This window comes from Choloepus didactylus (assembly GCF_015220235.1).
Source record: "Choloepus didactylus isolate mChoDid1 chromosome 11 unlocalized genomic scaffold, mChoDid1.pri SUPER_11_unloc2, whole genome shotgun sequence".
Lineage (NCBI taxonomy): Eukaryota > Metazoa > Chordata > Mammalia > Pilosa > Megalonychidae > Choloepus > Choloepus didactylus.
Genome location: NW_023637579.1, coordinates 4,752,490 through 4,765,437, shown reverse-complemented (window position 1 = coordinate 4,765,437; position 12,948 = coordinate 4,752,490).

Sequence of the window (12,948 nt, the reverse complement as noted above, 5' to 3'; positions counted from 1 at the left end):
GAAGGGGTGCCCCGAGAGCAGAGGACTCGGCTCCCCAGGCCACATGTAGAATGTTGAAAACGGTTCACTGGCCTGGTTCTGCAAAATGGACCCTGATGGTCCAATGAGAATGGTTTGCAGGTGAGGGAGTTGGGTAGGGGGCTCAGCCAGCAGACAGGGGCCAGGCAGACGCTGGAGCAGCTCTGCCCCCTGGCCCCTAGAAGCTCCAAGTGTTGGAGATCACAGAGTTGATAGAGGCAGGACCCTGAGGTGCACACGGCAAGGCTGGTGCTATTGAGAAGGCATGACGAGGGTCTTCTCCTGGCACTGCTGAGGGGTGGGTTCCCTGCTGGGAACCTGCTCTAGTGCAAAGCATCCGTCCCAGCTTTGCCGTCCTGCTGCTTTCTTCATGTCCGATGGTGGGGTGGGGCGGGGGACACATGAGTCTTTTATTGAAAGTGGGGATAACACAGAGATGAAAGTTTGACAGGAGTGCTTCATGCTGTCAGAACCGTTTTAGCCACATGTTTCTCAGTCTGTGTATAGGATCGGTAAGCTGTTGTAATGATGCCAGTTTTCACCCCCAGTGGCTGTCTTTTTTTTTTTTTTTTAAATAATTTTTTATTGTGAAATTTGACATATATAGATAACAGTGATAACTTTCAAAGTATGGTTTAACAAATAGTAAATTTCAAAGAATGTTATGGGTTACAGTTCCACAGTTTGTTATTTCTTTATTCTGAAATATAACATATATACAGAAAGGGAATAATTTTAAAGTACGATTTAACAAACAGTGACATAGGTAATTTCAAAGAATGTTATGGGTTACAGATCCTCAGTTTCAGTTCTTTCCTTATTACGAAATATGGAGTATATACAGAAAGGTGAAGACTTTCAAAGCACAGTTCAATGAGTAGCTATAGGGCAAATTTCAAAGGGTGTTATAGGATGCAGTTCTACCATGTCATTTACCTCCTTCCAGCTATTCCAACACCCCAGCATCTAAAAATATATATAATTATATTATATTTCAGTATTCATAGACCTTTGTTCAATCTTACCTTGTTTGTTGCTACTCCTTCCTCTTACTTAATCTCCTTCTCCATCTTCAGGGGTCTCTGGGCAGTGAGCACCATAACTTGTTCATATTGGAAAGGGGTGTTGACATTATGGGGAAGGGGGCTGCATCTAGTTGATGTTTTTGAAGAGGCTGTTGCCTCTGGGTTTTAGGACTTGTCTGACTTAGGAACACTCTGGTGGATTTAAGTTTCTGAGAGATAAGCTTGGTGAGTGCATCTTTTATAGAATCTCAGGTAGGGACCTAGATATTTGGGGACTACTTTTGGAAAGGGCCTGGCATACTGTGGTCATTTGGAATGTCTAGCTGGAGCTTGCATAAGAGAAACTTCCACAGTAACCCTTTGACTCTACTCAGGATTTCTTAGCCCCAGTGGCTGTTTCTTCCAAGCTGACTTGAGAGACATGGCGGGGATTCCAGACAATTTCCCCTCTCTGTGATCCTCATGGTAAGTGTGACTGGGGCCTGGTGGCCACGCTTGGATTTCCATTCCTGGGGCAAGTAGGAGGGGAACCACCAGATCCCAGCTGCGGCTCTGTGCCTCACAATCCTTGGTATTGGGAGTTCAGAAGTGCTGGCAGTTTCTCCCTTTCTTCTTGGTGGTTCCCCAGCGTCCAGAGCCAGGCATCCCTAAGCCAATGTGTGTGTAAACCACCAGGGTCCGTTTCGCATGAGCGTGAGACATTTGTTCCGGTGAGATGGCCTGACTGGTGGGAACCGTCAGTAACCCGGGAAGGAAGGTGGGATTGTGATGTCACTTGGAGCTTGGGCAGCTTCTGAGTGAAATGCTGTTCTCTTTAAAAGGACAGTAGCTGTCTGAGAGGTTACGAGCTGTGCAACTAGTACTTAAGGTGCCCTGTAAATATCTTCAGTGTGCACCAGGCGACAGGGATCTCAGAGATTTGGCTCAGGTCTCAATAAATCACGCATTCCATGTTATGTGTCAGTGCTTTTGAAAAAGAAAGCGTTAACTACAAAAATGTGTGCTTTGTTGGACAAACCAAATCAGTTTTCACAAAACGACTTGTGCTCCTAGGAGCTGTAGGTCAGGCTGCTGGGGACCAGCCATGCACAGGAAGGAGAGGGGAATGGGTCCATCTGTTTAATCATTTCGTTTTGTTCCTGTTTCATGGTCACGGAGCTGTGTGTGAGAACCGGGGTGGATGCTTGGTAAACTCTCAGCTGTTTCTCCTATCTGCTTTATTTTGTTTTGCAAAATGTATGAAGTTCTGAACACTAAGTTGTCTTGGTTAAAAAAAAAAAAGTTGCTCTCGTTGGTAGTATCTCCAGAAGTACAGTAGATGTAAGCGCAAAGCTTTCTGGAGAAACCCCTTCAACTCAGGCTTTGAAGAATTTTCAGGGCAAAATTTCCAAAGAATGTAATTCATTGTAAAAACACACACACGCCAAAAAACAAACAAAACAAAACAAAAATACAAGCAAAAAACACAACAACAAAAAACCAACATTAGTTTAACCCCCAAAGAAGCAAGATGCCAGGAGTGAAAAGGAGAGAGACGATAAACAGAATCAAATCCACAAGTTTTCAGATACTAGAGTAACCAAACAATTAATATAAGGATGTTTACTTAAAGAAATATATTTAACAAAGTAAAATAAGGAATTGAAAATATGAGTCAGAGGCAAAAGGACCATAAAAGATTAGAAAAATAATTAGAAATGAAAATATAGCAATATTAAAAAAAAAATCCAGGTTGAGGGGTGCAGTGTGTGCATTGGATGCAAGAATGCCTGGGGACTGGGGGTGCAGGATGCAGGGCTCTGGGGTGCACCAGCCACACTCATTGGCGTTGGGGACCACTGGAGAGATCTGGGCAGGAGAGCACTGACTCGGTGGCCCCATACGGTGCTGCTGTGAGGTCTTCTGTCCCTGGTCCAGGTAGGCGGGTGGGGCAGGAGCTACCACCCCAGGCACCTGGAGGGAAGGGGCTCAGCAGCCGACTGGGCACACTGGGACCCAAGCCCCTCTCCAGAAGGGCGAGGGGAAGGCCAGGTCTACCCAGCAGGGCCCTGGAGGCCGCATTGAAGACGGAGATTGCCTGAGGGTACAGAAGGTTGCCCACGGGCCCTTCTTACCTGCAAATGTGGGGGTGGTGGTGGTGGGGAGCTTGATTTTGCACAGTGTGAGGGCTCAAAGGATGTGCCAGTCGTCTGCTCGGCCGTCAGCACTTAACACCCTTAGGACTTGCACCCAACTTCCCAGAGGAGGAGGTGTGGCCACACTGGGCCTGGTGTCCTGGGGGATGTGCCAGGGTGTGTGTCCTTGGGAATGTCAGATATGCTGGTCCGTGTGCGGTCATGTGATGTGTAAGTGAGTGTCAACCTGGCTAATGCACAGTCCCCAGTTATCCTATCACGCACGACTCTAGGTGCTCCTATGGAAGTGTTTCGTGGAAGTGGTTAACATCTACAATCAATTGACTAAGGAAAGGAGACGGTCCTCCGTGATGTGCATGGGACTCCTCCAATCAGTTGAAAGGCTTTAAGGGCAAAACTGAGGTTTCCCTGAGGAAGAAGAAATTTTGTCCTGAGACTACAGATCAAATATTGTCTGTGTTTACAGCCTGCTGGCCTGTCTTGTGGAATTTGGACTTACTAGCCCATACAGTGACTGAGCCAGTTTCTTGAAATGTATCTCCATTTCTATCTCTATATCTATTCTGCATCTCTTTAGATAGATGATAGATAAGACAGATGGACAATGGATGGATGGGTGATAGATAGATGGATGATTAATGATTGATAGAGCTAGATAGATGATAGATTGATAGATGGACAATAGATGGATGGATGATAGATGAATGATAGGTGATAGATGGATGATAGTTGATAGATAAATGATAGATGAGATAGATATATGATAGATGGGTGATAGATGGATAGGTGGACAATAGATGGTTGGATGATAGATGGTAGAGATGGATGATAGCTGATAGATGGATAGATGGGTGATAGATGGATGATAGAGATAGACAGATAATAGGTGATAGATGGATAGATGATGGATGGATGAGAGATGAATGATAGATAGCTGATGGGTAGGTGATAGATGGATGATAGATGATAGATAGATGCGATAGATAGCTGTGCCAGTTTGGATATATTATGTCCCCCAAAACACTATGTCTTGGATGCAATCTTGTGTGGGCAAATGTATTAGTGTTGATTGGATTGTACTGCTTTGATTGAGTGTTTCCATGGAGATGTGACTCAAGCAACTGTGAGTGAAATGTTTGATTGGATAATTTCCATGGATGTGTTACTCCGCCCATTTAGGGTGGGTGTTAATTGGATCACGGAGTCATATAAAAGGAGTTTACAGACAGAAGGACCTGAGAGCAGCTAAGAGTGACATTTTGAAGAGAGCTGCAACTTGCAGAGACATTTTGGAGACAGCCGTTGAAAGCAGAGTTTTGTTGATGTGCTGGAAGTACTAGCCCAGAGTTTGCCCCGAGAAGCTGACACAGACATTTTGGAGACCACCACTTTGAAATACAATCTGAGAGCAGCTAAGAGTGACATTTTGGAAAGCTGCTACAGCCTAGAGAGGAACATCCTGGGAGAAAGCCATTTTGAAACCAGAATTCCAGAGCAGACACCAGCCACATGCCTTCTGAACTAACAGAGGTTTTCCAGGTGCCATTGGCCATCCTCCAGTGACGGTACCCTATTTTTGATGCCTTACCTTGGACACTTTATGGCCTTAAGACTGTAACTTATAACCAAATAAACCCCCTTTATAAAAGCCAATCAATTTCCTGTGTTTTGCATAATGACAGCATTAGCAAACCAGAACAGTAGCAGATAGATAGGTGATAGATGGATAGATGAATGATAGATGGATGATAGAGATAGAAAGATGATAGATTGATAGATGGACAACAAATGGATGATAGATGATAAAGATAGATGATAGGTGATAGATGATGGATGATGGATGATCGAGATAGATAGTTGACAGGTAGATGGATGATGGACGATGGATGATAAGAGATAGGTGATTGATAGATGAGATAGATGGATGATAGATGGATGATGGATGATAGATGAGATAGACAGATGATAGATAGCTGATGGATGGATGATAGTTGATACAAGATAAATGAGATAGATAGGTGGATGATAGATATTCTACTGGTTCTGTCTCTCTGAAGAACCCTGACCAATACGGACATTTCATCGTCACGGAGGAGAGAGGAGCAGGAGGCAAGTGCAGGAGTTGGTAATGGCACCTCAGGGAATTTACCTCTAGGGAAGTCCCAGGGGTCATTCCGTAGTCCAGCCGCCTCGCTTTGAGGTCCAGAAGCAGCAACACCCTGCTGACCTCCGACCAGATCCTGGCAGGGCTTTGCTGCCCTGCAGTGCTGCGAAATCCGTCCCAGAGCTCCCCTGCATTGGGGAAGCCGGCACGACCAGTCAGGACCACCGTGCTGGATGGAGAGGGCTAACGCCTGGGGGTGCAGCCCCTCGGGGTGGTTAAGAGGCTGGGAGGGTAGGCCCTGGCTTTGCACGGGCAGTGCCGACCACAGGTGGAAGCGGCGGTGGTGTGGGGTGGTGGCACAGGCCTGGGGCAGCCAGGTGGGCCCTTCCATGGTTTGGTGGGAGGCTCCCTACGTGCTGCAAGGAGGGCCTCGGCTTGTGTCTGCACACCAGTGCCGCAGCATCACAGCGGGAGGACCTGTCCAGGATCAGGGAACCCTGGTGAGGACACGGGAGGCCTGATGGGGGCTTGGGAAGGGGCGAAGAGAAGGGGGAGGCCTTATGGGGACAAATTCGGGTTTGCTCCAACCGGGGGCCGCAGGAGTCCCCACAGCACCTCTTTGCTACTTCCCCTCCTGGGTGCATTTGCTCTCCCCACAGAGAAGGCGGCGTGAACCCCATCCTGCAAATGGGTGAGAGAGCACCAGGCTGCAGCAGCGCAGACGGAGCTGAGGTCCCTCCAGCGTGGATGGTGGGGCGATGTCAGACATCTCCCAGGCTCCGAGAGTCCTGGTAAGTGCTGGAATGACATTCAGTATTTGACATTTGGAGCCGAACGTTGTTTAACAAACCCCGGTCCTCCTCTCCCTCAAACGACAAAATCATTCTTGGTAATAATTATGAAATACAACAAATAATCATGGCCAGAAAAGAAACCCAGATGGTGAAAAGGTGCTTTCATTAAACTTTACATCTATAGTCATGCCATTAAAAATTAAAACAGAAACTTGCCACTGATTGTCTCCCTGTGTCAAGATCAATGAGATGTAACAGATGAGCGTGGCTCCAGAATCCAGCAAAAGGGAAAGAATAACAGTTGTAGCTAAACAGAATGGATTTGGAGTGGCTTTCATTCAAAGTGAATCCCTGACCAGAAAAAAAAAAAAAATCTCAAAGTAGTGTCTTCTGAATTGGCTGCTTTTCTTACTCTGTTTGCTGTGATGCAACTCAATTGTGCACCCTGGGCATGCATAGCGGTTTTCTGAGTGCGGATGTTTGCTCTTGGCAGGGTGGTGGAAACAGAGTTGGATTTGCATTTCAGAAAGCGTGCCCATGGCGGGAGTGGACAGACACCCTGGACGAGTCCCTGAGAGCGTGAGCCGTGCTTTTGTGGGTTCAGTCCACCCCCTGGCATGCTCCAAGAAGTGCAAGTGTCAGTGTCCCTGCAGATCGTGTCAAGCAGGCACATGCTCACGTCTCCGAGGAAGCAGAGCCAGACATCGCCCGAAGGAGCCAGGTCTGGCCGGAGTGACAGCCACCGTAGGGCAACAGTGACCGGAAGAAGTGTCCCCGTGTCTAAGGGTAGATATGAAGAGGTCCTCAGAATCGATGGAATACAGGCAGGCAGTTTTCAAACGCTGCCACCCACAGTGTTGACTCGGGCCCTTGCCGTGGGCAGATTGTTGCATTTAGACAGAAGTGACCGGCTCATGGTAGACCCATAGCTGGGGGCAGCACCTGGTCTGCAGACCCCTCTACAGGGTGTTGAGTTACTGTTAGGTCACAGCTGTGCTCCTCTCACTTGTTCCCAAGGGGATCCCTTGGCTGAGCCTTTAAACCCCCTGAGACAAAGGCGTCTGCTCACCCACAAACTCCCTGCTCAGTCTGAAATGGTATTTTGTGGGTTTGATTTAATTTTCTCTGTCTGCTAGTGAAGTTGCGCCTGCTTTCTTTTGCTTTCTGGCCATCTGTGTTTCTTTTCTGCTGAGAGCCTCCTCAGGTCCTTTGCCTGCTCTTCAGGGGTCTTCATGTTTTGCTAATTGATTTTGTAGAAGTTGCTTACATCTTCTAGAGTGCCAATCCGTTGTCACATATGTGTGTTGCAAGGGTTTTCTCCCAGATGACTTGCCTTTCACTTTCTTTAATGTCTCTTTTCATGACAGAAGTTCTTTACTTCAATGCTATCAACTTTTGCCAATTTTTAAAATAAAGGTGTGTGCTTTTTTTTGTACCTTGCTTTAAAAAAGGCCTTCACCACCCTGAGGTCACGAAGCTGTTATCTTCTCCTATTCTCTAAAACTTCTATAGTTGTATCTTTCACATTTAGGTATTTAATCTACCTGAGAAAGACGTTTATGTATGGTTTGAGGTAGAGATTAAATAGAATGGTTTTTCTATTTATATCACCAGTCATCCCAATACTGTTTATTCAACCAGTCTCTCTTTTCCTCACTGATCTACAGTGCCAACTCTGTTATAATTCAGGGGTCCATTTATGTGTTGGTCTGTTTCTAGACTTTCTGTTCTGCTCCATTCCTGTGCCGGCACTGCATTATCTTGATTACTAGGCCTTTAAATAATTCTTACTAACTGGTATGGCTCTGTTACAAGCCAAGACCTTGTAACTCTATTCTGGCTATTTTTGGCCCTTTGCTCATCCTTGCAAATTTGAGTCAGATTGTCAGTTTACACACATCACACATACACATAACTGCATTTTGAACTTTCATGGCTGACTTTTTAAACTTATCATAATATTGTCAAAGTTCATTCAAGTTATAGCTCTATCAGTACTTCACTCCTCCTCATGGCTGAATAATTTTGTATTGCATGCATTTACTACCTTTTGTCTTTACGTTTGTCTTTTTTTTTTTTTAATTCAGTTTTACTGAGAAATATTCACATACCATATAATCATCCATGGTGTACAATCAACTGTCCAGGACCATCTCATAGTTGCGCATACGTCACCCCAATCTATTTTTGAACATTTTCCTTACACCAGAAAGAATCAGAATCAGAATAAAAAATAAAAATAAAGATTAAAAAAAAAAAACGCCCATATCACCCCCCCCCATCCCACCCTATTTTTCATTAGGTTTTGTCCTCATTTTTCTACTCATCCATCCATACACTGGATAAAGGGAATGTGATCCACAGGGTTTTCACAATCACGCTGTCACCCCTTGTAAGCTACATTGTTATACAATCATCTTCAAGAGTCAAGGCTACTGGGTTGGAGTTTGGTAGTTTCAGGTATTTACTTCTAGCTATACCAATATATTAAAACCTGAAAAGTGTTATCTATATACTGTGTAAGAATGTCCACCAGAGTGACCTCTCGACTCCATTTAAAATTTCTCAGCCACTGAAGCTTTATTTCATTTCATTTCGTATCCCCCTTTTGGTCAAGAAGATGTTCTCAATCCCATGATGCTGGGTCCAGATTGGCTCAGTTAGAGAGAGAGAGGCCACATCTGAGCAACAAAGAGGCACTCAAGGGGAGACTCTTAGGCACAATTATATGCAAGTCTAGCCTCTCCTTTGCAGCAAGAAGCCTCATAGGGGCCAGCCCCAAGACAGAGGGCTCAGCACATCAAGCTTTCAGTCCCCAAAGTTTGTGAGAACATCAGCAACAAGCCAGGTGAGGAAGTCCAGCACCTCTGCATCCTCCCCCAGCTCTTCAGGGGACCCTGAATATATATTTTTATTCTCCACCCAAATTACTTTAGGATGTGTTGCTATTTCATTCTAATGTATATAGACCTACCATAGCTCACTTCCTATTCAAAGTTCCATGTAATTAGTGTTTGAACAAACTGACTGTAGAAGTTATATTTAGAAAATATAGATCCTGCACCAAATAAACATCTCTTCCCTTGGTCTCACATGGAAGTTGAAGTTTGAACACACAGGCAGTTTCAACCTTTACCCTTTGGCCCAATTTGCTCTAGTCTTAACCAGATCTGCTTTATTCATACCTCTAATTGAAGTCTGGGCTCTGTTTCAGCTGTTTTTTTTTTTTTTTTTTTTTTAACAGTTGCTGTGTATATTAATACTGATGTTCGTATCTGCCAAGCTCTAGCTCTGAGTTTCAGGTGTAACACAGATACCCAATGTTCTAGAGACCAACCAGGTTATACATTAAGGGATCAACATCTCAGAGTTTGGAGACAGCCATTACAATTCAGGAGTAGATTTGACTGCTGTAAGAGCTTATAATCTAGGGACCATTACAATAATCGCTTCCCTGCTAGGTTGTGCTCTAATATTTAATTCTTGAGTTTACACATTGTAGTTAGTCCATATTGGTAAGGCATTATAGTGTTTGCCTTGGTTTCTGGTGTACAGGATCCATTCCCCTCGTTGCGTGTCTCACAACTTCACTCCTCGTAGTTGCTCAATATTCCACTGTATGCACCATTCTGTTCCTCAGTCGATGTACCCTTAGGTCACCTCCACCCATTGCAGATCATGAACACTGCCTCCGCAAACAGCACTGTGCAAATGTCCACCCACATCTCTGCTCCCGGATCCTCCAAATACACCTCCACAATGAGTTTGCAGGACCTTATGGCCCCACGTACTTAGCTTCTTGTGGAGCCACCACAGTGACCTCCAGAAAGGCTACACCATTCTGACTCCTCATCAACAGTAAATGGGTACATCCCTCTCTCATGTTTTCTCCAGTGCTTCTACCTCTCTTTATATTTTTTCCTACAATCTTACAGAGATACATTCACATAACATATGACCATCCACAGTGTACAATCAGTTGTTCACAGCATCATCACATAGTTGTACATTTATCACCACAGTCAGCACTTGAACATACTGATTATTATGAAAAAGTGTTTTTTTTTGGCTGAGTAATAAAAAAGATAATAAAAATAAAAATAAAAATGTCATACAATACAATGTAATAGGACAAAAAACAATACCGCTACCAAGAATCTCATATTCCTCCCTTATATCCCCCTCTCATACTCATTGACTTTGGTATATTGCCTTTGTTACATTTAATGGAAGCATATTGGAATGTTACTGTTGACTATAGACTACAGTTTGCTTTGATTATGTTTTTTCCCAAATACCATCCCTTTTTTTCAACACTCTGGATGGTTGACATTCATTTGTTCTCCCACATGTGAGAACATTTTTATATATGTACATTTAGCAATAGTCATTGGCCACTCCAGTTTTGCCAAGTTATGCAGTCCTAGTCTTCATCATCTGTCTTTACCTCTGGTGTCATACATTCCCCTATCCCACCTCTTTCAGCCTTACTCACAGACGTCTTTGTTTAGTGTACTTACAATATTGTGCTGCCATCACACAGTATTATGCTATCCATTTCTGGAGTTATACAACCAATCCTGCTGGACATTCTGTAGTCCTTCAGCATCAAATGCCTGATCTCTACCCTCTTTCTATCTCCTGGTAGCCTGTGTTATCAGCTTTTAACTCTCAAAGTTTGCTTATTAGTGTTATTTCATGTTAGTGGACCATACAGTATTTGTCCTTTTGTTTCTGGCTAACTTCATTCAACATAATGTCTTCAAGGTTCATCCATGTTATTATGTGTTCCATGTCTTTGTTCTGTCTTACAGCTGCATAATATTCCATCATGTGTATATACCACAGTTTGTTTATCCACTCGTCCTTTGATGGACATTTGGGCTGTATCCATCTCTTGGCAATCATGAATAATGCTGCAATAAGCATCAATTTCAAATGTGTATCTCTTAACTTTCAGTTCCTCTGAGTATATACCCAGCAATGGAATAGCTGGGTCATATGGCAAATCTATATTTAGCTTCCTGAGGAACCTCCACACTGTCTTCCAGAGTGGTTGCACCATTCTTCATTCCCACCAACAATGAATAAGTGTGCCTCTTTCTCCACATCCTCTCCAGCACTTGTCATTTTCTGTTTTTTTTTGGATAAGGGCTATTCTGGTAGTTGTGAGATGGTATCTCATTGTGGTTTTGATTTGCATTTCCCTAATACCCAGTGAAGTTGAGCATTTTTTCATATGTTTTTGAGCCATTTGTATTTCCTCTTCGGAAAAGTGGCTGTCCATGTCTTTTGCCCATTTTTTAATTGGGTTGTTTGTCTTTCTGTTGTTTGTATGTTTGTCTTTTGATGGGCATTGGTTTGTTTTTTTTTTCTTTCACTTTTTGGCTATTGTGAATTACTGCTGCTGTAAGCATTCATATTTAAGTATTTGCTTGAGTATCTATTTTCAGTTCTTTTGGGTATATACCATGGAGTGGAATTGCTGGGTCATATGGTAATTCTATGTGTAACTCTTTGAGGAACCACCAAACTGTTTTCACAGCATGTAATCATTTTACACCCTCTCCCTCCAGCACTGTGCAAGGGTTCTGATTTTTCCACATCTTCATCAATACTTGTTATTTTCTGTGCTTTTTTTTTTTTTTATTAAAACCACCCTCCTGGGTGTGAAGTAGTTCTGATTTGTATTCCTCTAAAGAAATTATGTTGCGTATCTTTGCATGCATTTTTTTTCCATTTGCATATCTTTCAAGAAATGTCTATTCAAGTCTTTGCCCATTAAAAAAAAATTGGGCTGTGTGTATTTTTGCTGTTGAATTGTAAGAGTTATTTACATATTCTGGATACCAGACACTTATCAGATATAAAGTTGCAAATGTTTTCTCCCATTTTACTTTCTTGATAATGATGCATAAAAGTTTTTAATTTTGATGAAATCCATTTTATCTCTGTTTTCTTTAGTTGCTAGTGCTTTTGTTGTCATACCTAAGAATCCATTGCCAAATCCAAGATCAAGGAGATTTACTCCTGTAGTTTCTTCTAGGAGTTTTATAGTTTTAGCTCTTAAATTTAAGTCTTTGATGCATTTTGAGTTAATTTTTGTATGTGGTATGAGATAGAGGTCCAACTTTGTTCTCTTGCATATGGATATCCAGTTGTCCCATCATCTATTGAAGAGGCTATTGTCTTCCCATTGCATAGTCTTGGAACCCTTGTAGAAAATCAATTGATTGTAAGCATATAGGGTTATTCTGGACCCTCAATTCTATTCCATTGGTCTATACATTTATCCTTATGCCAGTACTGTGCTGTTTTGATTACTGTAGCTTTGTATTAAGTTTTAAAATCAGGAAGTGGGAGTCCTCCAATGTTGCTTTGGTTATTTGGGGCCCCTTGCAATTCTATCTTAATTTTAGGATAGGCTTTATCATTTTTGCAGAAAGCGTTGTTGGAATTTTGGTATGTGTTGCATTGAATGTTTAGATCTCTTTGGGTAGTAACAATGTTGCCGCTAAGCCTTCCCGCCCATGAACATGGGATGCCTTTCCATTTGTTTAGGCTTTCTTCAATTTCTGTAAGCAATGCTTTATAGTTTTCAGTGTACAAGTCTTTCACCTCCTTGATTAGATTTATTCCTAGGTATTTTACTTTTTTGGATTCTTTTGTAAATGGGATTTTTTCCTTAATTTACTTTTGGATTTTTCGTTGTTGAAGTATAGAAACACGACTGATTTCTGTGTGTTGTTCTTATACCCTGTAACTTTGTTGAATTTTTTAATTAGTTTTAGTGTATTTTGTGTGTGGATTCTTTGAGGGTTTTCTATATATATGATCATGTTATTAGTGAATAGGGATAGTTGTATTTATCC